This window comes from Dendrobates tinctorius, unplaced genomic scaffold (assembly GCF_039654945.1).
Source record: "Dendrobates tinctorius isolate UK_male_01 unplaced genomic scaffold, ASM3965494v1 ptg000087l, whole genome shotgun sequence".
NCBI lineage: Eukaryota > Metazoa > Chordata > Amphibia > Anura > Dendrobatidae > Dendrobates > Dendrobates tinctorius.
This window is the reverse complement of record NW_027361755.1, coordinates 8,302,450-8,326,396: the sequence shown is the minus strand read 5'-3', so window position 1 is coordinate 8,326,396 and position 23,947 is coordinate 8,302,450. Positions and strand designations below refer to the sequence as shown.

General features: G+C 45.0%; 1 protein-coding gene across 4 annotated transcripts in view; it reads left to right on the top strand.

The window, feature by feature from the left end:
• The first annotated feature begins 2,700 nt into the window (after positions 1-2,700).
• Positions 2,701-23,947, top strand: part of TIAM2 (TIAM Rac1 associated GEF 2) — a 769,295-nt gene continuing 748,048 nt past the window's right edge. For 2 of the 4 annotated variants that reach the window (XM_073585716.1, XM_073585715.1), the window contains exon 1: positions 2,701-2,867. The gene's annotated coding sequence lies outside the window, so the exon portion shown is untranslated. The remainder of the gene's footprint in view (positions 2,868-23,947) is intronic. The other 2 variants (XM_073585720.1, XM_073585717.1) reach the window with 1 other exon arrangement.

Here is a 23,947-nt window from a genome sequence, read left to right as displayed (position 1 = left end):
TATTGTTGAATAGCATTTTAAAATTTTTGTGTGTTCCTGTATTGTACCTTTTGTTGTCTTACAGCCCACGGACGTGCTGTGTTTAACGGGGGGTATGTGGCGCCCCTGTGGCTTCAGTCGCCACAGAGGTACTGCACCTTCTCCTAAGGTGTAGTGTCCCACCATCCAGGTAAGGTGGGAACTCCTGACCACGCTCCACACCTGCATCCCACACACAAGATAGTTCAGCAGGGACCCATCCATGCTTTATGCTGGAAAGGTCATAGGGTGCCTTTTGTGGTCCCTGGCTTCGTAACACGAGAGGTGCTGGGGAGGTGGGTGGAGTTAGATATAAAGGAGAGGGAAGGTGTAGGATTTCAGGTCAGTCAGATGAGGGTCTGAGAGAGAGAGAGAGCAGGCTGACAGCAGGTCAGCCTGAGAGGAGCTCAAGGCGGAGGAAGGCAGTCAGTCAGGAGAGGCTGAGGACTGATCTTAGTGGAACGAGCTCCCTAGGAGAGGAAGAGAAGGAGAAAGAGACGTAGACTGAAGACTACAGATTCCTTGAGAGAGATAGAACAGATCGGAACGAAGGAGAATAGAAGGACGGTGGGAAGCAGGTTGAGAAAGAGAGATAACCCTTCCAGTCCAGAGAGTGCAAAAGCTGGGGCCCGGTCCCCGAGGTTGATTGGATCTTTATGTCCGGCAACAGACACCGGAGGAGTAGTGAGCCGCTAACGCCTTGCTCCCATCATAGACTTGGGACACAACAGCAACTGAATAGAGAGCCGGGACGCAGCGAGGAGTCCCCGAAGCAGGCTACAGCTGTCTGTCATACAAGTAAAGACTAGGAACACCTAGAGAGAGGCATTCCAGGGTAACTAAGTACTGGAGTGCTTTGCACCTAAAGGCGCATTGGAGGAGTCGTTCAGTAAGGTACATGTTGGCGGAGTGTGGAAGGGAGAATCCTACCCTGCCTGGAGGTTGGCTGGAGCCCTGACCTGGAGAACACGGTACGGAGGCAGGCAGTTGTGTGAACTGCAAACAGTGAGTAAAGCTTTGGAACCGCACACCCTGGTGTCCTCCAGTTATTCCAGCACCGCTACACCTGAGTAACAACATCTATACCATTCTGCGCCTCTCCTCATCCACTGCACCTACACTGCCCTGGGACTACAGCTCCACCTGTGGGGAGCACACCATCTTTGCTACACCACACCATCAGTCCCAGCGGATCTGCATGCAGCGTTGGATCAACATCTTACTTGCCAAACACCACGGGTGGCGTCACGAACTACTCTAATAAACTTTAACACCATTAACATCACCGCCATTGATATTGGGCGCCCAGGGCCATGGACCGGTACACCGCTGCTGTGACACATTCCCGCCTTGACACCGGCCCTGTACCGAGTACCCCGCTGCCCTGGGTGTGCGAGGGCGACCCATCATCATGGGCCTCAAATGGCTCACGGGCCAGAGGTTCCCCACCCCTGCTGTAGTGAATGGTGAGATATGGAGCTTGAAAGTTCAAAACACTGTTACCCTTTTGCTCGTCAGCGTAAAGGAGAAGCTTTGTAATTTTTTTTCTTTTGCCATACCGGAAAAACACTGATGAATGCTGCTGGAGAAAGTAACGCAATAGGGTTTTTATCCGAGAAACAAATGATTGAAATGATAATATTGTACTCACCAGATTGAGCCACAAAACAGGCTTGTAGAGATATCCGCTGCAGCAGATCCACCGGTCCACTCGTGACCAAAGATAAAAAAATGGGTCGATTGTGGATTTAATCTGCACTGCTGAATGATTCAAGGCCCAAAACATACTTCGAAATGCGTTGAATAAATCCACAATTTAATGGCTACATGTTGTGGACCTTGAATCATTCAGCAGCGCAGATTACATTCACAATTGACCCATTTTTTTATCTTTGGAAAAACACTGATGGCACACGGATCCAAAGCACTGATGGCACCAGTAGTGTTTTCTCCAGTGCCGGTTTTATACGGGCGTGTGAAGGGAGGGCAGCACGGTGACTCTGTTGTTAGTACTGTTTTGCAGCACTGAGGTCCTGGGTTACAACCACCCCAAAGACAACATGATCTGTATTTGCTCTCCGGTTTCCTCCCACACTCCAAAGACATTTTGACAGGGACTGTAGATTGGGACAGTAGTGATCATGTCTGAAGCGCTGTGGAATAAGTTAGTACAATAGTAACCGTTACATTTCGCATGTATACGGGACCATCATATCCTACAGGACCTTACACACATTGGGGACAGTGACAGGTATGTCTCATAGCATCATCTGCAGCCAGCTGGGAGACAGAGCAAGCAGCTATTCTAGTCCTCAGATGTCCCTCTAAAAGCTGCCTATTATTGGGCTCATAGTACTCATTTCATCCATTTTCTTCTACGCTCTACAATTACAAAACCCTGCAGAACTTTCCTTGGACAATCTAGCTGACTATTCCCATATCTGTGAAACAAATGCCAGTGTTTCCCTCTCGGTCGCCTCCTGGGTTCCTCCAGGTGACACATGGGAATGCTCCTAAACCTGCCGGTATCCTGTATGTGTCTGGCTAGGTCCAAGCAGGGAGGGCGAGTCACGGTGTGGACCCCCATCTGTGCAGCCTGTGACTGCCCCCCTGATTCCAGCTGCAGATCCCCGCCTGCTATTGGTGGAGGCTGTGAGTGGGGGTGTGATTCTGCAGGAGGTGCTCTGTGTCTCCTAGACATTGCCCAGACACGGAGAGGAGAGGGAGGCAGGGAAGAGGCTTCCAGTGGATGGCAGAATAAGCCGCGTCTCATCGCTCCATCTGCACAGCACCCTGCCCTGCTCAGCACCGACCTCTGGCCACCTCTGGGGCAGCGATCAAAGGAAGAGGTAAGTGGAGACTGTGCACCAAGACTCCATAGAGGGGCGAATGAGCCTGGGCACTCGGTAACTGGCACAGATGTAGCAAATGACAACTTGACAATTGACCCCTCACAATCCATTGTCATCTACGTCAGTAAGAAATAAGGCAGCAGCTGTCCCCATACAGCATATACATGACATGTGGCACAAATATTGCACAAGCCATGGAGCTCCAAAGAGTTAAAAGACACATTGGTGGCATTACATCTGTGCACATCTGCGCTTTTCTGCTTTTGTCGTATGCTCTGTGGACTTGTGAATGTCACCGGATTTATTGTCTACAGTTTCTCCAATGGCATTCCCCTCACTTTGTTATGAGAGTTCCTAGCCTGGCTCTGAATGTAGGCCAGGAGGGGTCCAGGAGGGGAGGTGGGGAGGACCAGTTATTTGGATTAGGTTTTTTCATTGCCTGCAGTCTGCTCATTATTTGCCTTCTCAAGAAACTCCAGCTGCTGCAGATGTGGGCGGCCAGCATCGCCATGTCACAGGCAGCTTGTGCCGTGGGCCTCACATTAGTCCCCCTGCTTCTGCCGGTTGTGATTGTTTGGGTATTTGCACTTCCAGTATTCCATTGGTGACATTTGTATGTTTGTAGTGTGTTAGCCAGTACATGGAAAGATAACCAGGCTGTGCCAGATGAGGAGACCTGAGGAATCTCCAAAGCTGCGGCTTGTTACCACCTTCATAGTTAGCCACTAACAGATATCAACCCCTGACCACTCTGAAATTGTAAGGTTTTGATCTAGGTGGGTAGTGAACCATCTGCAGGCCGTGTACCGATATGGATTCATATACCGGCTCTATGTGCTGGTTGCGCCATCCGTGCTCCCATATAGTGCCCAATAACACAAGTGCAAACCCAATGTTCTAGCCTTGTTTTCTTCTGTCACGTCAGTGATGCCATGCTAGGCATTCTTCTGGGGAATAATAGGAGCAGATGCTTGTCATGGATGAGCCAGCAACCTACATACCTTATTGCCAATGATTGGCTATGTAAGTGACACAATAATATTAGTAATAACTTGGTATCAGCAGCCTGCAATGCAAAGTTTACAAAAATATTAATTTAACATATGATAACACTAATTATGATGGTGATGAATGACATAATTATGCATGAAGGTAGATATTATTCTATTGCGAACATGAAAGCAGTTACTATTGTCCCTCTGGATTATATTTTAGGCAGTTAAAAATGACCCATTGTTTAAATCACATTTTGTGTTCGATGTATCTTTAAAAATATTGGAGAACTTTATTGTTTATTTGTATTATCACAATCTATATATATGAAAAGATCCTGCAGTATACTCATTACCACTAGGGCTATGTCAGACGCTTAAGTACTGAGGTAACATTTCTGGTGTAACGTATGCCATTTGCCAGGCAGGCATCACCATGCTCCATCTGGACGAAACTGGTGTGAAAATGCAAAGAAAAAATATGCGAAATCTCTGCACAACATTTGAATGTGCTCTGGCATAAACCCTCGATGAATCAAGGCCAGACTTCCGGGACCATCATGAAATCCACATGTACATTAGCATAAACAGACTCAAGCAGACCTCATATTTTGTATTGAACTATACTGAGCATGCGCAAGGTCATTTTGATATCGCCTTCTGTAAATGATGGATCCTTGTGTTTTCAGTTGTGTATCGAAATATTACCTGTCTGATGATGGCGAGATGGCTGAAAATGCTTCTGGAAAGAACAGGAGCTATAAATCTAAAATAACTCTAGTAGTCACTTTGAAAATTGCAAGATTAGTTTTGTTTTTGTTTATTTTATAAAAATTGTGATATGCATACATTTTTTTTTCAAATTTCCAATTCCAATGTAACACAATAACCTGATTTAAACAGTAGTTACCGTAAATTTTTAATGACCCATTCCCTTTAATTTGATGCTTACACATAGAATAAAGTGTTAGGCCTCCTTCACATGCCATTTTTTCTATGTCCATTTGCGGTCCATTTTTTAAGGACTGCGTATACGGACATATTCACACTCATTGCATTCAATGGTGGTGTGCACATGTCAGGTTTTTCACATGGACCGTGTGTCTGTGTAAAAAAAAACCAGACATGTCCTTTTTAACGGCACCACAGAGGAAATGCGTGCCCCACATGTGCACACTGATGACACATGGATGACATACCCGAATTAATTTATCTGGCAGCTGGGGAAAACAGTACAGTTAGTGCTTTTTTTCCAGCCGCCGGCTACTGACCACAACTATCATCATCCTCGCCTGGTCTCCCTGTGATCCGTGAAATCAGGTGATGCTGTAGTCAGCATCACCCTCTGGGAGTAGCGCACATTAAACAAATTGGTGTTATTATTCGGGATACGTGTCAATATCCATAAAGATTTCCACCCTATTAATAATAGCTCACAGCTGTCTGCCTAGCCTTTACTGGTTATTAAAGGCTAGGCAGACAAAAAAGGGGAGACCCCCAAAAAATGACATGTGCCCCCCCTGTTTATAAAAACTAGCAAAGGCTAAACAGATAGCTGTGGGCTGATCTTCATAGGCTGAGCATGAGCCATGGATATTGGTCCCATCCCAGACTAATAACACCAGTCCTCAGCCACCCCACAAATTAGATACTTAGCCTCGGCTCTACACTGTTGCCCTGGTGTGTTGGCAAGCAGGGTAATAGTTTTGGGTTTGATGTTTTCTGACATCAAGCCAAAGGGTTAGTAATATAGAGGCATTACTAACCCTGTAGTCAAAAATAATAAACACACACAGAGAATAGTCCTTTAAGTGTAAAAAGCATCCAGATTTAACAGAGTTGGGGATTGTCGTGGGATGGAATAACAGCAGACCACTTTGGATTATTATTTTTTGTATGGTAATAAATGGGTAAAAGAGGGTCAGGGAGTGCCTCTATGTGTTTATTACTTTTGGCTACGGGGATAGTAATGGGGGTGTCTGACAGACGCCTCTCCATTGCTAATCCCTGGACTTGATGTCAGTGGACCGTACACAGCTGACATCAAGTGCAAAACCATTACGCTGCTTTCCAATGCACCAGGGCAAGCCAGAAGAGTCAAGGCTAAGTGCCACAATTGGCACATTGTTATGAATGAGTCACCGTAGGAGGCAAAAACAGAAATACTAGCTAAGTCCAGAAAACCAGAGAAGTTGTCAGCTATCGGATTGCAGACCCCTGATCCTATCCACAACAACTAACAGTAGCCGTGGGGGGTTCCTACGGTGCCCTAGACCCCTCGATCACAGCCGGAGAACTAAATAGCCTAAAGACAGAAAGGGAAATCTAACCTGCCCCAGAGCAGACCCCAAAGCAATAGGCAGCCCCCAACATATAATGACGGTGAAGCAAGATGAAAAAACACTAACACAGATAGAAAGATAGGCTGAGCAAATGATGGGGCCCAAGCTAACTAAATAGGACAGGATAGAAAAGCTGCTGTCTGCAATCCGCAAAAACCCTATCAAAATAAGAGCCAACAGACTGATCGGGAAAAAAGCCCTGAAGACGTTAGGCTTCAAAAAGACTAAATCAGTACTCAGATATTTTCTGAAGACAGAGCAAAAAGGAATTCAGCTCACCCCAGCAGGGAATGGCAGAAATCCAGAAAAACAAGGTAAAACAAAACCAAAACACAAATGCAAAAAGCAGAGCAGAAAACTTAGCTTTTGAAGAGCAGGAATCAGACTGGTCTCCTAGAATCCCTCAGAGAAATCACCAGCAAGGCAGAAGGGCGTCGGCTGCCTTATATCCAGTCAGCAATTCCAGTCACCCAGTCATCATCATCCTGCTCAGGTGCTTGGTAATCAGCCTCACTACCTTCCTTCACCAGAAGAGGGAGTTCAACAGACCTCAATGGTGAAGGGGAAAATGAACTCACAACAGCACATCTAATGGATCCACCATTTTTGGGATGGCTGACGGCTGGTGTTATTAGTCTGGGAGGGTATTGGCCCCTTCTCAGCCTATTAAGATGAGCCTACAGCTGTCTGTTCAGCCTTTGCTAGTTAATAAATATAGGGAGGACCCCACATTACTTTTTTTAGATACCTCCTTTTTAATAACCAGTAAAGACTAAGAAGGCAGCTGTGAGCTGTTATTCATAGGCTGGGAACCTTTACGATATTGGCCCCTTCCCAGAATAATAGAAACAGCCCCCAGCTGTCTGCTTTTCCTCACCTGGTTAGTAAAAATATGGGGGACCCCACACCATTTTTTTAATTTATTTATTCAATAAATACAAGTACAGAAAACTACGCACACAAAGCACTGATTATATATCACACTGACAAATGCTATTTATCTATCTTCCTCATTGCTGTCTCTTTATTTGAACATCCTTAATACATAGCACTCTGTAATTTCTATTCTCATTTCATTCCTTATGTGTCGAACGGACAGCACACAGACCACGAATCTCATCAGTACTGTTTTTTCCAGTATATATGAAGAGGGCCTTACATATCATTTCTTTATATTCTGGTGAGAATGACAGGTTTAACAACATGCACCTTGGAACCTCAACAAGTATTCATGAACACAATTGCCACGACTAATCAAACCAATGTTCTTCACACTTGTCTTGAAGAGGGATGGAGTGTGAGACACCTTAGTAAATCAAACGTGAGAAGTGGTGTGCGCCCCCATGTACCGCACTGGAGTAAGATGTGTGAATTTGACGAGTTGAGGTAGTCACTGTCTGTTACACCCCAGCTTTACCTAACTTGTCTGAGCTCGGAAAAAAGACTAAAAAAAATGTTTTGCCCCATCACATTGCGCAAACATATTGCGTCTTCAAAGTTTTTTATGTCGGTGTCCTGTGGGCTGGAGTTTTCCTGAAGCGGCTTCACCTGGGAAAACTCATTGATTGTCTCAGGATGCCATGTACACATAGACTAAGAACAATTTTTAACCATGAGGCTTCAAGGGCCTGATTCATTAAGGTGTTTTAAAACATCTTGAAATGTAGCATTTTTTGTGCAACTCAAAGTTTTAGCATTTTTATACCAAGTCTCGTCCAGCTCTGCCAAAGTTGGCAGAGTTTTGGTGGTATGGGGCGTAGCGAGATTCACCCATCAAATTCATCACCATTTACCCCACTTTAACTACAGAAATTACTCCAGAAATGTACTCCATTCCCTTACTGGAGTAATATTTCTGGCAGAGGCACATGGCACTTGGCATGGTATTTAAAGAGCTTTCGAGGATTTTATATAATTGATATAAAGGGGTTTTCTCTCAAATACATATTGATGATCTATCCTTGAAAAATACATTAAAATCTAATCTGAAAAAAAATAGACTGTAAGGTTTTTTTTATAAGTTAAAGATGAAAAAAACTTGTTTCATTTGTTAAAACTTAGATTCAAGAACGACATGTTGTTTTTTGCTGTTGAGCAAACACACCTCTACTGTGATGTCTGCATACACCATAAGGCTATGTACATTCTGACTTTTCGAGAAGTTTTTGGAGCAAAACCTGAGTGGAAATTGAACAAAAACTCTCCAAATCCTCTTTCAATTTTCAAAACTCTTCAAAAAGTTTGGCCTCAATTCATTAAGGGCGGTTTCCAAGTCCAGATATTTCCGGTACCGGAAAACACAGTACCGAAGATATATGTGTCCGTGTGGCACATCCATGTGGCACACGTGTGCCGCATCAGTACCACACGGACGGCCGCTTGGGAAGTAGCGCTACAGTAAGCGCTGTTTCCCTGCATGTGGTGCTGAGCGCGGCTGTCATTCTCCCTGCTCTGTCGGAAACAGCGCGAGCAGGGAAGTATGTATGAAAAAAACGACGTGGGGTCCTCCTTATATTTTGAACCAACCCAGCAAAACTACACAAACAAGAAGTATTCAGCTCACCCCTCTTCACTCCTGATCACACCTCCGATGCACGGAAACACCCTGACCCGGGTGTATAGTGCATGCACAACATAAAGAAGGATTTTTCCAGCGTCTCAAGGAGATAAAATAATAATTGCTTTATTGAGAATATAAAATCTTCATACCATCAGGTAAAAACGACATAAAGAGGCGTATGGAGGGGAGCAATTTCCTACGCGTTTCACCCTGAAAGGGCTTAATCATGGAAACCATGGAAATCATAACCCAGCAAAACTAACAGGTGCGGGCTGCTATTCTCAGGCTGGTAAGGGGCCGTGAATATGTCCCCCCCAACCTAAAAACAGCAGCCCGCAACTGCCCAGAAAAGGCGCATCTATTAGATGCGCCTCTTCTGGAGCTTTGTCAGGTTCTTCCCACTTGCCCTGTAGCGGTGCCAAGTTGGGTAATAAGGGGTTAATGTCACCTTTCTATTGTAAGGTGACATTAAGCCCAGATTAGTAATGGAGAGGTGTCAATAAGACACCTATGTATTACTAATCCTATAGTAAGTAAAGGGTTAAATAAACACACAGTAAGAATAAAGTCTTTTAATGAAACAATACACCATAGATTTTTTCCATCTATATTACACGGCTAATCCCATCTCGAATTCCTCAATCTCCTGTAAAAAAACTTAAAAAAAACAACAAAAAAAAACCAACAACAATATACCAGACCTGTCCGGCGCTCAGTCATTCCCACAGCACAATCCATATCTGGGGATCATCAGTTTACAGCCGGAGCGGTGCTAATGCGACTGCTCGGGCTGTAAACTTCTGGGGAATGAATGGGAAGCAGCACGCACAGGCTCAGTGACTAGCGGTGACGTCACTGAGTCTGTTCGCTGCCGACATGAACCCCTGTGACCTCAGCACCGTCATTTTCCCACGGTGTGTACATATCAAGGAAGCAAGGAATAGATTGTAAAATGAGGGTGAAGGTGTGGGCACACTAGTGGGTAAATAATCGGTCAGATTCTCATACAGGAGAGCGGTATCATTTTTTCTCACTTGTCATCTGTGTGTAGTTTGTATACAATCCAGTCTTTTTTACTCAACAACTATTAATCATTTACAGTTTCCTAGTCTACAGAATTGTAATGTATCTGTAGCCACACTCATGGTCCCTACGACATGCGATTTTATTTTCACACTACATCAGTTTTGTAATGAAATCTCGGCATGTTACAATTTTTTTTCTCATGTCTCATGCCAAATACAGCTGAGAAAAAATATGCAGATCTGCACTGCCTCACTGAATAACATTGTTCCAAGTGTAATCCTATTTTATCGGATTGCACTTGTCCGATTTCTACACTAGTGTGAGAGCCCTCATGTAGGATATGTCACCAAATTTCACACTTTGGGCAGCACGGTGGCTCAGTGGTTAGCACTTCTGGGGTTCTGGATTCAAATCCCACCAAGGACAACATCTGCAAGGAGTTTGTATGTTCTGTGTTTGTGTGGATTTCCTGCCACACTCAAAAGACATACTGACAGGGAATCTAGATTGTGAGCCCCAAAGGAGACAGTGATTATGGTATCTGTAAAGCGCTGTGGAATATATTGGTGCTGTATAAGGGACAAACAACAATGCGGATGCATTATTAAACAGATCTTACTCCTGGTGACACTTGGCTACTTACTTTGAAATGGATGTACAATTCGGTTATTAAAATGAGCATTTTATTGGTGAAACTCAAGTATATACAATCTCTTCACACCAAGCCTGACAGCAGCTTGTACTGAGCATTGTGGCTTTTTTGCACAGAAGAGATACATTGATACCAATCTGGCAAGGCAAGCAGAGATTAACCCCTTTACCCCCAAGGGTGGTTTGCACGTTCATGACCGAGCCAATTTTTACATTTCTGACCACTGTCCCTTTATGAGGTCATAACTCTGGAACACTTCCATGGATCCTGGTGATTCTGACATTTTTTTCTCGTGAAATATTGTTCTTCATGTCAGTGGTAAAATTTCACTGATATAACTTGCCTTTATTTGTGAAACAAATGGAAATTTGGTGAAAATTTTGAAAATTTCGCAATTTTCCAACTTTGAATTTTTATGCCCTTAAATCACAGAGATATGGCACACAAAAAACTTAATAAATAACATTTCCCACATGTTTACTTTACGTCAGCACAATTTGGGAACCAATATTTTTTTTTGTTAGGAAATTATAAGGGTTAAAAGTTGACCAGCGATTTCTCATTTTTACAACACCATTTTATTTTTAGGTGCTTCACAGGAATTTTTTTTGAATGTTTTAAAAAAAAAATGAACATTTAACTTTTTTTTCACAAAAAAATTACTTCAGGTCCAATTTTTTTTTATTTTACCAAGGGTAACAGGAAAAATTGGACTGCAAAAGTTATTGTGCAATTTGTCTTGAGTATGCTGATACCTGATATGTGGGGGGAACCACTGTTTCGGCGCATGGCAGAGCTCAGAAGGGAAGGAGCGCCGTTTGACTTTTTCACTGCAAAATTGGCTGGAATTCAGATCGGACGCCATGTCACGTTTAGAAAGCCCCTGATGTGCCAAAACAATGGAAACCCCCCCACAAATGACACCATTTTGGAAACTAGATCCCCAAGGAACTTATCTAGATGTGTGGTGAGCACTTTGAACCCCCAAATGCTTCACAGAAGTTTGTAACGTAGAGCCATAAAAATAAAAAAATCGTATTTTTTTCCACAAAAATGATATTTTTGCCCCCAATTTTTTATTTTCCCAAGGGTAACAGGAGAAATTGGACCCCAAAACTTGTTATGCAATTTGTCCTGAGTAGGCTGATACCCCATATGTGGGTGTAAACCACTGTTTGAGTGCATGACAGAGATTGGAAGGGAAGGAGCACCGTTTGACTTTTTCAATGCAGAATTGGCTGGAATTGAGATCAGACGCCATGTTGCGTTTGGAGAGCACCTGATGTGCCTAAACAGTAGAAACCCCCCAATTCTAACTCCAACCCTAACTTCCAACACACCCCTAACCCTAATCTCAGCCCTAACCCTAGCCCTAACTCTAACCCTAGCCCTAACCCTAATGGGAAAATGGAAATAAATACATTTTTTAAATTTTATTATTTTTCCCTAACTAAGGGGGGTGATAAAGGGGGTTTGATTTACTATTTTTAGCGGGTTTTTATGTTTGGCAGCTGTCATACGCTAATAGACGCTTTTTATTGTAAAAAGTTTTTGCATCACCACATTTTGAGAGCTATAATTTTTCCATATTTTGACCCACCGAGTCAAGCGAGGTCTTATTTTTTGCGGGACGAGTTGACGTTTTTATTGGTACCATTTTCGGTCATGTGACAATTTTTGATCGCTTTTTATTCCGATTTTTGCGACATAAAATCAACAAAAAACAGCATTTCATGAATTTCTTTTTGGGGCATGTGGTAAAATTGATAAAGTGGTTTTATTCTTCGGGTCAGTATAATTTCAGTGATACCTCATTTACATCAGTTTTTTATGTTTTGGCCCTTTTATGCAATGAAAACAATTTAAAAAAAATAATTATTTTTGCATCGCTTTATTCTGCGAGCTATAACTTTTTTATTTTTTCGCTGATGATGCTGTGTGGCAGCTTGTTTTTTGTGGTACCATGTTTATTTATATCTGTGTTTTTGATCGCGCGTTATTGCACTTTTTGTTCGGCGGTATGATGATAAAGCATTATTTTTTGCTTTTTTTTATTTTTATGTTTTAAGGGGTTCACTAAAGGGGTTAACTAGTGGGACAGTTTTATAGTGCGGGTTGTTATGGACGCGGCGATACTAAATATGTGTACTTTTATTGTTTTTTTTTTATTTCCAAAAAATGAATTTATTAGCAAATATTTATTTTTTATTTACTTATTTAGCGATTTTTTATTTTCACACTTTACGATCTGACAGGCGCTGCACAGGCACTGAGTAAGCCGCCTCCCTGCAGGCCCCCGAAGGCCCCCGCGGCCATCTTGTATTCCGGGGGCCTGCAGGGAAGGAGGCCCCCAGAGCAGCGCAGCACATCGCGCGGCGCTGGCGATCTCAGGGAAGCACGGAGGGAGCCCCCTCCCTGTCGATGCTTCCCTAATCCCCCTGTACACTGCGATCATGTTTGATCGCAGTGTGCCAGGGGTTAACGTGCCGGCTGCCAGCTGTGATAATCAGCTGACACCCAGCCGCGATCAGAAAGGGGTCAAAAGATTTGTCCAGGGATTGAACATACAGCGCCTTCTCATAAAATTAGAATATCATCAAAAAGTTACCAATTTATTTCAGATTTTTCAACATAAAAAGTGAAACACATATATTATATTATCATATTACAGAGTGATCTATTTCAAGCGTTTATTTCTGTTAATGTTGAAGATTATGGCTTATAGCCAATGAAAACTGGGATCTTGATTTCCAAATGAAATGCAAAATTTACTTTCATGTGAAAAAAACACCTTGGACCACTGAGCAACAGTCCAGTTCTTTTTCTCCTTGGCTCAGTTAAGATGCTTCTGGTGTCATCTATTGGTCATAAGTGGCTTGATACAAGGAATGCGACACTTGTAGCCCATGTCCTGGATATGTCTGTGTGTGATGGCTCTTGAAGCAATGACTCCAGCAGCAGTCCACTCTTGTGAATCTGCCCCAAAATTTTTGAATGGCCTTTTCTTAACAATCCTTTCCAGGCTGTGGTTATCCCTGCTGCTTGTGCACCTTTTTCTACCACACTTTTTCCTTCCACTCAACTCTCCATTAATATGCTTGGATGCAGCACTCTGTGAACAGCCAACTTCTTTAGCAATGACTTTTTCTGGCTTACCCTCCTTGTGGAGTGGTGTCAATGACTGCCTTCTGGACATCTGTCAAGTCAGCAGTCTTCCCCAGGATTGTGGAGCCTACTGAAACAGACTATGGGACCTTTTTAAACCCTTTGCAGATTTTTTTTGTGAATTATTCTAATTTACCGAGATAATGACTTTTGGGTTTTCATTGGCTGTAAGCTACAATCGTCAACATTAACAGATATAAACAAGTGAAATAGATCACTGTTTGAAATGACTCTATATAATATATGAGATTCACTTTTGTTTTAAAGAACTGAAATTAATTAACTTTTTGATGATATTTTAATTTTGGGAGAAGCACCTGTAGATGGCCTAACTTTAGGTAGGCAATTAGCACCCAGCACCTTGCCGATCAGCTGTTCCCAGAGTCAATATGGTATGGAACTGCTCAGTTGCAGAGCTGCGAAGCACAACTCCATCAATTGTATGCTGGCCACAGCTGGGTACTGGATATTCATCCCCTATTAGAGTCAATAAGCGGGATGTGCAATATCCGTCAGTGGCCATTATTCAGTTAATGGAGTTGTGCTCACTAGCTCCACAACTGAGCAATTCCATCCGCCGCACCTCCACCGATTACACATTGATTACTTACCCTGAGGTTAGACCATCTATATTAAATTTACATTTCCAAAATAGAATGTATAGCAGTTCTGACATGTATTTTCAGGGTAAGTACCACTTTAAAGGACGCAAAAGCTATACTCACACTTAGCTGTTGTTATTTTATAAGTGTTTCTCCTTGAAATTGTCAAGTCCTACAAGAAGGCCGATGGGGGAAAAACCTTCAGAGAAAATGTCATACCCAGAACCCCACAAAGACCAAGAAAGGCCCAAGGAATGCATTGTATGTGGTGTTATAATGTGATTATATAATTGTCGAATATTTTGACTTGATTTAACTCCTTCATGATATGATGATTTTACATTTTTACATATTCACTTTTTCCTCCCTCTCTTTCATGTACTAAAACTTACCATATTTTTCCATTGCTAGCCATATAAGGGTATGATTTTTGCAGGTCGAGTTGTTTTAAATTATAACAGTGAAACTAATGTTCTGGAACACAGTAAAAAAAATGATAATAATGTAAAATGGTGAAAAAAATGCAATTCCTCCATTGTCTTTTTGGTTTAGTATTTAGAGCGTTCATTGTATGTGGTTAAGAAAAAAATCAGAAATGAAGTTTCTGGCCATTTTTTTTAGATTGGTAAGATTTTCTTTCATTTTTTGTTGTTGATTTTTTTGCCCGTTTTTATTGGTTTTGGGGTACATATAACATTTTTATTGTTTCTTTTATTCTGAGAACCTGTTTATTTCATCACCTACCAGGTTTTGTGACTGCTTATTGTGATTCATCTGTAATAATTCTGGTTGAAAATATTATACTTAGAGTTGAGCGACTTTTGGTTTTTTAGGGTCGCGTTTCGTTTCGTGAAACCCGACTTTTCCAAAAGTCGGGTCGAGCAAGATCGTCCGATTATAGGGAAAAGTCGGGGTCGTCCCGAAACACGAAACCCAATGTAAGTCAATGGGGAATAAAAGTCGGCAGTGAGAGGAGGACAGGAAACACACCTACAGTGCCCATTTGAATGCCAAAAGCATCAATTCTTCTTACTTAAGCTTGTCAACCTTAATTAACTTCATAATACAAGTTACGCACTGAAAAATGGGGGTTATTTGGCTAAAGTTGTGGGGGGGTAGGGCTGGCTCCAGGTTTTCATGTGCCCTTGGCGAAAGAGCGCCCCTTTAACACATACCACAACTCATCATGCTCCGATACGGCAGAGAAATAGCGGTATAGTACAATGAAAAATACTTCACTTTTTACATCTCATGACGAGGCCCATCTATTTCTCCATACAGAATCATTGGTCCCATATAATGTTTGAAACAGTATATGATGAGCTCCACATAATGCTACAGTATATGTTGGTCCCCATGGATGAAGCTCCACTGTCTTATGGGCCCAAATAATGCTCCAAACATAATGGGCCCCATTTCTAATGATCTAGTGTATAATGGGCCCTGTAAATGCTGCTCCAGTGTCTGATGTCCACCTTTGGAATGTTCCAGTGTATGGTGGGCCCCATCTATCATTCTCCAGAGTATAGTGCTCCCCAAAAATTGCTGTCCCAACATTGAAAACAATCAAATAAGTCTCCTCGCTAGGGAATCCCTGTACTTGTCTGGATTCCTCGTCGTCCCCATCTTCCATCTCACTGCACAGTATTTCAACTTTGCAAGTGCTGTGATCCTGGGCAAGCAGGGGGGGCCCACTCGTTGGCGACGGCACTGGCACAGGGCCCCTGATAGTACGGTGGTGTGTCTGATGGCGGGTGGGCCGAACCTGCACTTTCATCTGCAGCTTCCTCTTTGTCACCGTGTAAGATGGAACTGTATATGGGAAGGGTAACCTGAGTTTCATCAGGGTCAGATTCAGGCCGAGTAGCGTGCGAGGGGAATGTAGTGGTCTGGGTCAATGTACCAGCAGATTCATCGAGCAGTGGCTGGGCATCAGTGCACTTGTGTCGCCCCCAGGAGTACGGTCGCCACAGTGGCATTACCTTCTTCCTAGGGAGTGTGATGTCATGCTTGGGAGCAACGAACGATCTCTCTAGCAGGTTAACTGATTGGGCGGCGTTATTCCCACGAGTCATGACCCTCCAAACAGCGTTCATGAAGGCAAAGTGTTTGTTTTACGTGGGCAGTATGGTTGCAAAGCTGAACCTTAAAGGAATGTCCAGAAGGGCACCACCAGGAGTGGAGCCTACGGTTAAATTCGACTCCACCTGGGAAACCTCAACCATGCCAGCTACAGAACAGATGCACACATTGCAAGCTTAATTCCGTTAACGAACGAGACTCCGTCATGCCCCGCGGTCCGAGTCCGGCTTACTAGAGGGACACGTGAGGCTCTGGCACATGAGATTGGCCAATAACTGGTGTGTCATGCCATTACATGTCCGTGGCTGCATGTGCGCTACACTGAAAAGGCCAGCGTTTGTCGCTTACAGGTGCAGATAACCCGCTGAACAACGTTAGTGATGGGGATCACTGATGACAATTATTACCCGCGAACAATGATTTCCCAGTAAGTGCAGGTCAACCGCAGTGCCGGAATTAGGCCTAACCGTCATTCCTGAAAAAATGAAAAACTTACGTGTGCAAACCACAGGTGCTGTAGCTTGCTTAACAGCTCGCCAGCCGTTCTCACGCCCAATATGGATTGCACGTGATTGCACAAAGGTTAGAAAGGGTACCGTATTCCCGGATAACATGTATGGATAGCGTACACATTCAAAATATATGTCTGTACATCAGGAGGCAGGCTCAGACGGTGTTAGGCCCAGTATGGATTGCACGTGATTGCACAAAGGTTAGAAAGGGTACCGTATCCCCGGATAACATGTATGGATAGCGTACACATTCAAAATATATGTCTATACATCAGGAGGCAGGCTCAGACGGTGTTAGGCCCAGTATGGATTGCACGTGATTGCACAAAGGTTAGAAAGGGTACCGTATCCCCGGATAACATGTATAGATAGCGTACACATTCAAAATATATGTCTATACATCAGGAGGCAGGCTCAGACGGTGTTAGGCCCAGTATGGATTGCACGTGATTGCACAAAGGTTAGAAAGGGTACCGTATCCCTGGATAACATGTATGGATAGCGTACACATTCAAAATATATGTCTGTACATCAGGAGGCAGGCTGAGATGGTGTTAGGCCCAGTATGGATTGCACGTGATTGCACAAAGGTTAGAAAGGGTACCGTATCCCCGGATAACATGTATGGATAGCGTACACATTCAAAATATATGTCTGTACATCAGGAGGCAGGCTCAGACGGTGTTAGGCCCAGTATGGATTGCACGTGATTGCACAAAGGTTAGAAAGGGTACTGTATCCCTGGATAACATGTATGGATAGCGTACACATTCAAAATATATGTCTGTACATCAGGAGGCAGGCTCAGACGGTGTTAGGCCCAGTATGGATTGCACGTGATTGCACAAAGGTTAGAAAGGGTACCGTATCCCCGGATAACATGTATGGATAGTGTACACATTCAAAATATATGTCTGTACATCAGGAGGCAGGCTCAGACGGTGTTAGGCCCAGTATGGATTGCACGTGATTGCACAAAGGTTAGAAAGGGTACCGTATCCCTGGATAACATGTATGGATAGCGTACACATTCAAAATATATGTCTGTACATCAGGAGGCAGGCTCAGACGGTGTTAGGCCCAGTATGGATTGCACGTGATTGCACAAAGGTTAGAAAGGGTACCGTATCCCCGGATAACATGTATGGATAGCGTACACATTCAAAATATATGTCTGTACATCAGGAGGCAGGCTCAGTCGGTGTTAGGCCCAGTATGGATTGCACGTGATTGCACAAAGGTTAGAAAGGGTACCGTATCCCTGGATAACATGTATGGATAGCGTACACATTCAAAATATATGTCTGTACATCAGGAGGCAGGCTCAGACGGTGTTAGGCCCAGTATGGATTGCACGTGATTGCACAAAGGTTAGAAAGGGTACCGTATCCCCGGATAACATGTATGGATAGCGTACACATTCAAAATATATGTCTGTACATCAGGAGGCAGGCTCAGACGGTGTTAGGCCCAGTATGGATTGCACGTGATTGCACAAAGGTTAGAAAGGGTACCGTATCCCTGGATAACATGTATGGATAGCGTACACATTCAAAATATATGTCTGTACATCAGGAGGCAGGCTCAGACGGTGTTAGGCCCAGTATGGATTGCACGTGATTGCACAAAGGTTAGAAAGGGTACCGTATCCCCGGATAACATGTATGGATAGCGTACACATTCAAAATATATGTCTATACATCAGGAGGCAGGCTCAGACGGTGTTAGGCCCAGTATGGATTGCACGTGATTGCACAAAGGTTAGAAAGGGTACCGTATCCCCGGATAACATGTATGGATAGCGTACACATTCAAAATATATGTCTATACATCAGGAGGCAGGCTCAGACGGTGTTAGGCCCAGTATGGATTGCACGTGATTGCACAAAGGTTAGAAAGGGTACCGTATCCCCGGATAACATGTATGGATAGCGTACACATTCAAAATATATGTCTGTACATCAGGAGGCAGGCTCAGACGGTGTTAGGCCCAGTATGGATTGCACGTGATTGCACAAAGGTTAGAAAGGGTACCGTATCCCCGGATAACATGTATGGATAGCGTACACATTCAAAATATATGTCTGTACATCAGGAGGCAGGCTCAGACGGTGTTAGGCCCAGTATGGATTGCACGTGATTGCACAAAGGTTAGAAAGGGTACCGTATCCCCGGATAACATGTATGGATAGCGTACACATTCAAAATATATGTCTGTACATCAGGAGGCAGGCTCAGACGGTGTTAGGCCCAGTATGGATTGCACGTGATTGCACAAAGGTTAGAAAGGGTACCGTATCCCTGGATAACATGTATGGATAGCGTACACATTCAAAATATATGTCTATACATCAGGAGGCAGGCTCAGACGGTGTTAGGCCCAGTATGGATTGCACGTGATTGCACAAAGGTTAGAAAGGGTACCGTATCCCCGGATAACATGTATGGATAGCGTACACATTCAAAATATATGTCTGTACATCAGGAGGCAGGCTCAGACGGTGTCAGGCACAGTATGGATTTGACGGCCCAGATTACACAGCGGAGGAGCAGGGAGAGGTAAAGATTGCAAATGCTGGGGCCCTGCCCAAGCAAGGGGGGTCCACTCGTGGGCGTCGGTACTGGCACTGGGCCCCTCATAGTACGGCGGTGTGTCTGACGGCGGGTGTGCACCACCACCGTCAGAGACACTTGATTGCACTATGAGGGACCCTGTGCCAGTGCCCGCACCCAAGAGTCGGCCTACCCACCTGTCCAGGGCAACAGCACTCGCACGGTGTCGTGCACTAGGTGGTGACCCCGGCCATGGGGGGGGGAGGCAGCACAGTTAGGGAGTTTTAGAAAGTGGCATATGTTGATGTTGGACATTCAGCTGATGCAAAAGGCGAAATAGGTGAAGTCCCAGGAAGAGGTGGACCAAAGCAAGCCATTTTTCTGTCACCCTATGTGTCATCAGGGGAAGGTGGGACAAAATCCTTGGAAACCCATGCATGGTTCATTTTAATGAAGGTTAGATCATCCACATTTTGGGTTGACAGACGGGTCCTTTTTTCTGTCAGGATTGATCCAGCTGCACTGAAGACTCTTTCCGATAGCACACTTGCAGCTGGGCAAGCGAGCTCCTGTAAGGCATATTGGGCCAATTCAGGCCAGGTGTCCAGTTTAGCGGCCCAATAGTCAAAGGGGAATGACCTGTGTGGGAGAACATCGATATGGGAGGAAAAGTAGTTTGTAACCATAGTTGACAACTGCTGTCTCCTGTCACTTTCCATCGATGCAGTATTACCAGTTGTGTGAGCGGTATTTGAAAAATCAGTCCACAACATTGTCATGAAACCCCTGTCTCCAACGCCACTTCTGCTGTGTGCACCACGAACACCTCTGCCAAGCTGCCCCCGGCCCATACGGCTCGTGTGAGAACCATCATCGCTGCTGTGTGCTGGGAATGCCTCAAGCAACCGATTTACCAGAGTTGCTTGTTTATTAGCCAATATTAGGTCAAGGTTCTCCTGTGGCATGATGTTTTGTAATTTGCCTTTATAGCGTGGATCCAGGATGCTGGCCAACCAGTAGTCGTCATCGTTAATCATTTTGGCAATGCGTGGGTCCCTTTTTAGGATCTGCAAGGCATAATCTGACATGTGGGCCAATGTTCCCGGTGTCAATGATGCACTGCGAGTGCTGGGTGGAGGAGCACTTTCAGGCAAATCCACATCCCTCCAGTCACGCACAAACCCTGTACCAGACCTTGCCACGCCAACATTTTCACTTGCCCCACGAGATGCATCCTCCTCCCCTAAGTAATCATCCCCATCATCCTCCTCCTCCTCTTCTTCCTCCACCTCGTCCAGGAGAGGTCCCTGAGCAGAAAATGGCTGAATGTCATCAAGGATTCCCTCCTCCTCTTCCTCCTCATCAACATTGGCTGCAGACGCCTGCTCCTTAAGGTATGTCAAAGTTTGCATGAGCAGACGCATAAGTGGGATGCTCATGCTTAGGATGGCGTCGTCTGCGCTTACCAGCCGTGTGCATTCCTCAAAACACTGAAGGACTTTACAGAGGTCTTTCAGCTTCGACCACTGCACACCTGTCAACTCCATGTCTGCTCTCAGAGTGCCTGGCCGTGTATCCTCCCACAAATGCATTATGGCCTGCCTCTGCTCGCACAGCCGCTCCACCAAGTGCAGGGTGGAGTTCCACCTTGTTGCAATGTCGATAATGAGGCGGTGGTTGGGAAGGTGGAGCAATCGCTGCAGCTTCTGCTTACGAACGGAGTGTACAGGCGACCGGCGGATGTGCGCGCACAGTCTTCGCACCTTCTGGAGCAGGGCTGTTAACTCCGGGTAATTTTTGAGGAAGCACTGCACCACCAGGTTCAAGCTGTGAGCCAAGCAAGGTATATGGCTGAGTTTTGAAAGGGCTATGGCTGCCACAAAATTACGGCCGTTATCACTAACTACCTTGCCTGCCTCAAGATGTACACTGCCCAGCCATGACTCAGTTTGTCGCTTCAAGTACTCGGCCAGCACCTCGGCGGTGTGTCTGTTGCCCAAACACATCATCTTCAACACAGCCTGCTGACGCTTTCCACTAGCTGCTCGATAGGGGGACACATCGTGTGCAACAGTGGCAGCTGCAGATGGAGTGCTCGTACGACTGCGCTCTGTGGACGAGCTTTCGCTTCTGGAGGAGGAGGAGGAGGAGGGTCGAACGCCTACAGCCAACTGTTTCCTATACCGTGGGCTAGGCAGCACTGTCCCACCACCGCTGTCCCCTGTGGACCCTGCATCCACCACATTAACCCAGTGCGCAGTGATGGACACGTAACGGCCCTGGCCATGCCGACTGGACCATGCATCAGTTGTGAGGTGCACCTTTCCGCTCACTGACTGCTTGAGTGCATGGACAATGCGGTCTTTCACATGATGGTGGAGGGCTGGGATGGCTTTGCGAGAGAAGAAGTGGCGACTGGGTAGGTCATAGCGTGGTACTGCATAGGCCATGAGTTCGCGGAAAGCTGTGCTTTCCACCAACCGAAAGGGCATCATCTTAAACGAGATTAGTTTGGCAATGTGGGCGTTCAAACCCAGTGTACGCGGATGAGAGACTGAGTACTTTCTTGACCTACTCATAGTGTCTGGGAGGGTGAGCTGGACTTGAGAGCTGCATATGGTGGAAGTAGCGGTGGACAGGGCGGACTGAGAGAGGGTTGATGATGGTGATGGAGTTGGTGTTCTTTCTGATGGCCTAGAATCAGTCTTTCGTTGATATAACAGTGGGATTCCCTGACTGCTGTGGCCTTGCAACGACACCTCAACATTTGCTGCTGTGCTAACCGGTGGGCTTACAGTGGGGGAAACAATGTAGCGTTGCTGACTACCTTCGTTGTGATCAGTTGCACATGTGGCACTTGAGGTTTGGTGTTGTGTCCACGCTTGCAAGTGCATGCTGGTTAAATGTCTAAGCATGCAACTGGTATTCAAATTTTTCAGATTTTTCCCTCGGCTAAAGGTCTTTGCGCACTTCTTACAGATAACCTTGGCCTGATCATGAGGATTTTGTTCAAAAAAGTGCCACACTGCACTCTTCCTACTTTGGCAGACATTTTGCGGCCTAGCACGCTGTGATCTTTTGACCCTCTGGACAAGCTGTCCAACAACTCTTTTGATGTTTGGAACCTGTCTTTGGAGTGCTCCGGGCCTGCCAGATAACAGCTGTTGCGATGTCGATGTCTGCTGTGGATGCTCCTCATCTGAGCTATTGGAAGCAGCACCCTCTTCCCCCAATGGATGCCAATCTGGGTCAACAACTGGGTCATCCATCACCTCCTCTTCTATGTCATGTGCACCTTCCTCTGTGTCACCGTGTATGGTGGTATAGTGTGCGGGAAGGGGCACCTGAGTCTCATCAGGGTCAGAATCTGGCTCTGTACACTGCGAGGACAATGTAGTGCTCTGAGTGAATGTACCAGCAGAATCATCCATCAGCGGCTGTGCATCAGTGCACTCCATGTCAGATTCATCTTGGCCTGGGTAATTCACCATTTGACTTGATAATCCAGGCATGGTATGTGAAAACAGCTCCATGGAGTAATCAGTAGTATGGCCTGCGTCATCCTTCAATCTTGGTTGGGGTGAAGGACACAAGGAAAGGTGTGGTTCATGAACATGAGCCTCCAATGACGACTCAGTGCTTTTACTTTTTACAACTGAAGAAGAGGAGGCGATAGAGCTGGAGGCTGAGTCAGCAATGTAAGACAAAACTTTTTCCTGATGCTCTGGCTTTAAAAGCGGTTTGCCAACTCCTAGAAAACTAAGCGTTCGAGGCCTTATGTAGCCAGATGATGATGCAGGCTCAACACCTCCTGCATTCGGTCCTATTTTGCTCTTGCCACTACCATCAGATCCACCACCAACACAATTCATTACCAGCTGCCAACCCCCGCCCAATTCCACGGCCTCTTCCACCAGCCTTCCTCATTTTTGGTAGAAATGTAGACAAAATCCAACAAACTATATAGTAATGTAAAACAAGGTACAAGGTGTCTATAGGACAGGGGAGATTTTGAATTTCTGCAGAAACTTGTGGACACTGGACACTTTTGGATTGTGTGAGGCCCACTGATATCTGAGCGCTATGTGACAGGCTCGATGGCACAGCTGTGACCAAAGTGACTAGAGGATAAGGGAGATTTTGAATTTCTGCACACACTTGTGGACACTGGACACTTTTGGATTGTGTGAGGCCCACTGATATCTGAGCGCTATGTCACAGGCTCGATGGCACAGCTGTGACAAAAGTGACGAGAGGATAAGGGAGATTTTGAATTTCTGCACACACTTGTGGACACTGGACACTTTGGGATTGTGTGAGGCCCACTGATATCTGAGCGCTATGTGACAGGCTCGATGGCACAGCTGTGACAAAAGTGACGAGAGGATAAGGGAGATTTTGAATTTCTGCACACACTTGTGGACACTGGACACTTTTGGATTGTGTGAGGCCCAATGAATATCTGAGCGCTATGTGACAGGCTCGATGGCACAGCTGTGACCAAAGTGACTAGAGGATAAAGGAGATTTTGAATTTCTGCACACACTTGTGGACACTGGACACTTTTGGATTGTGTGAGGCCCACTGATAT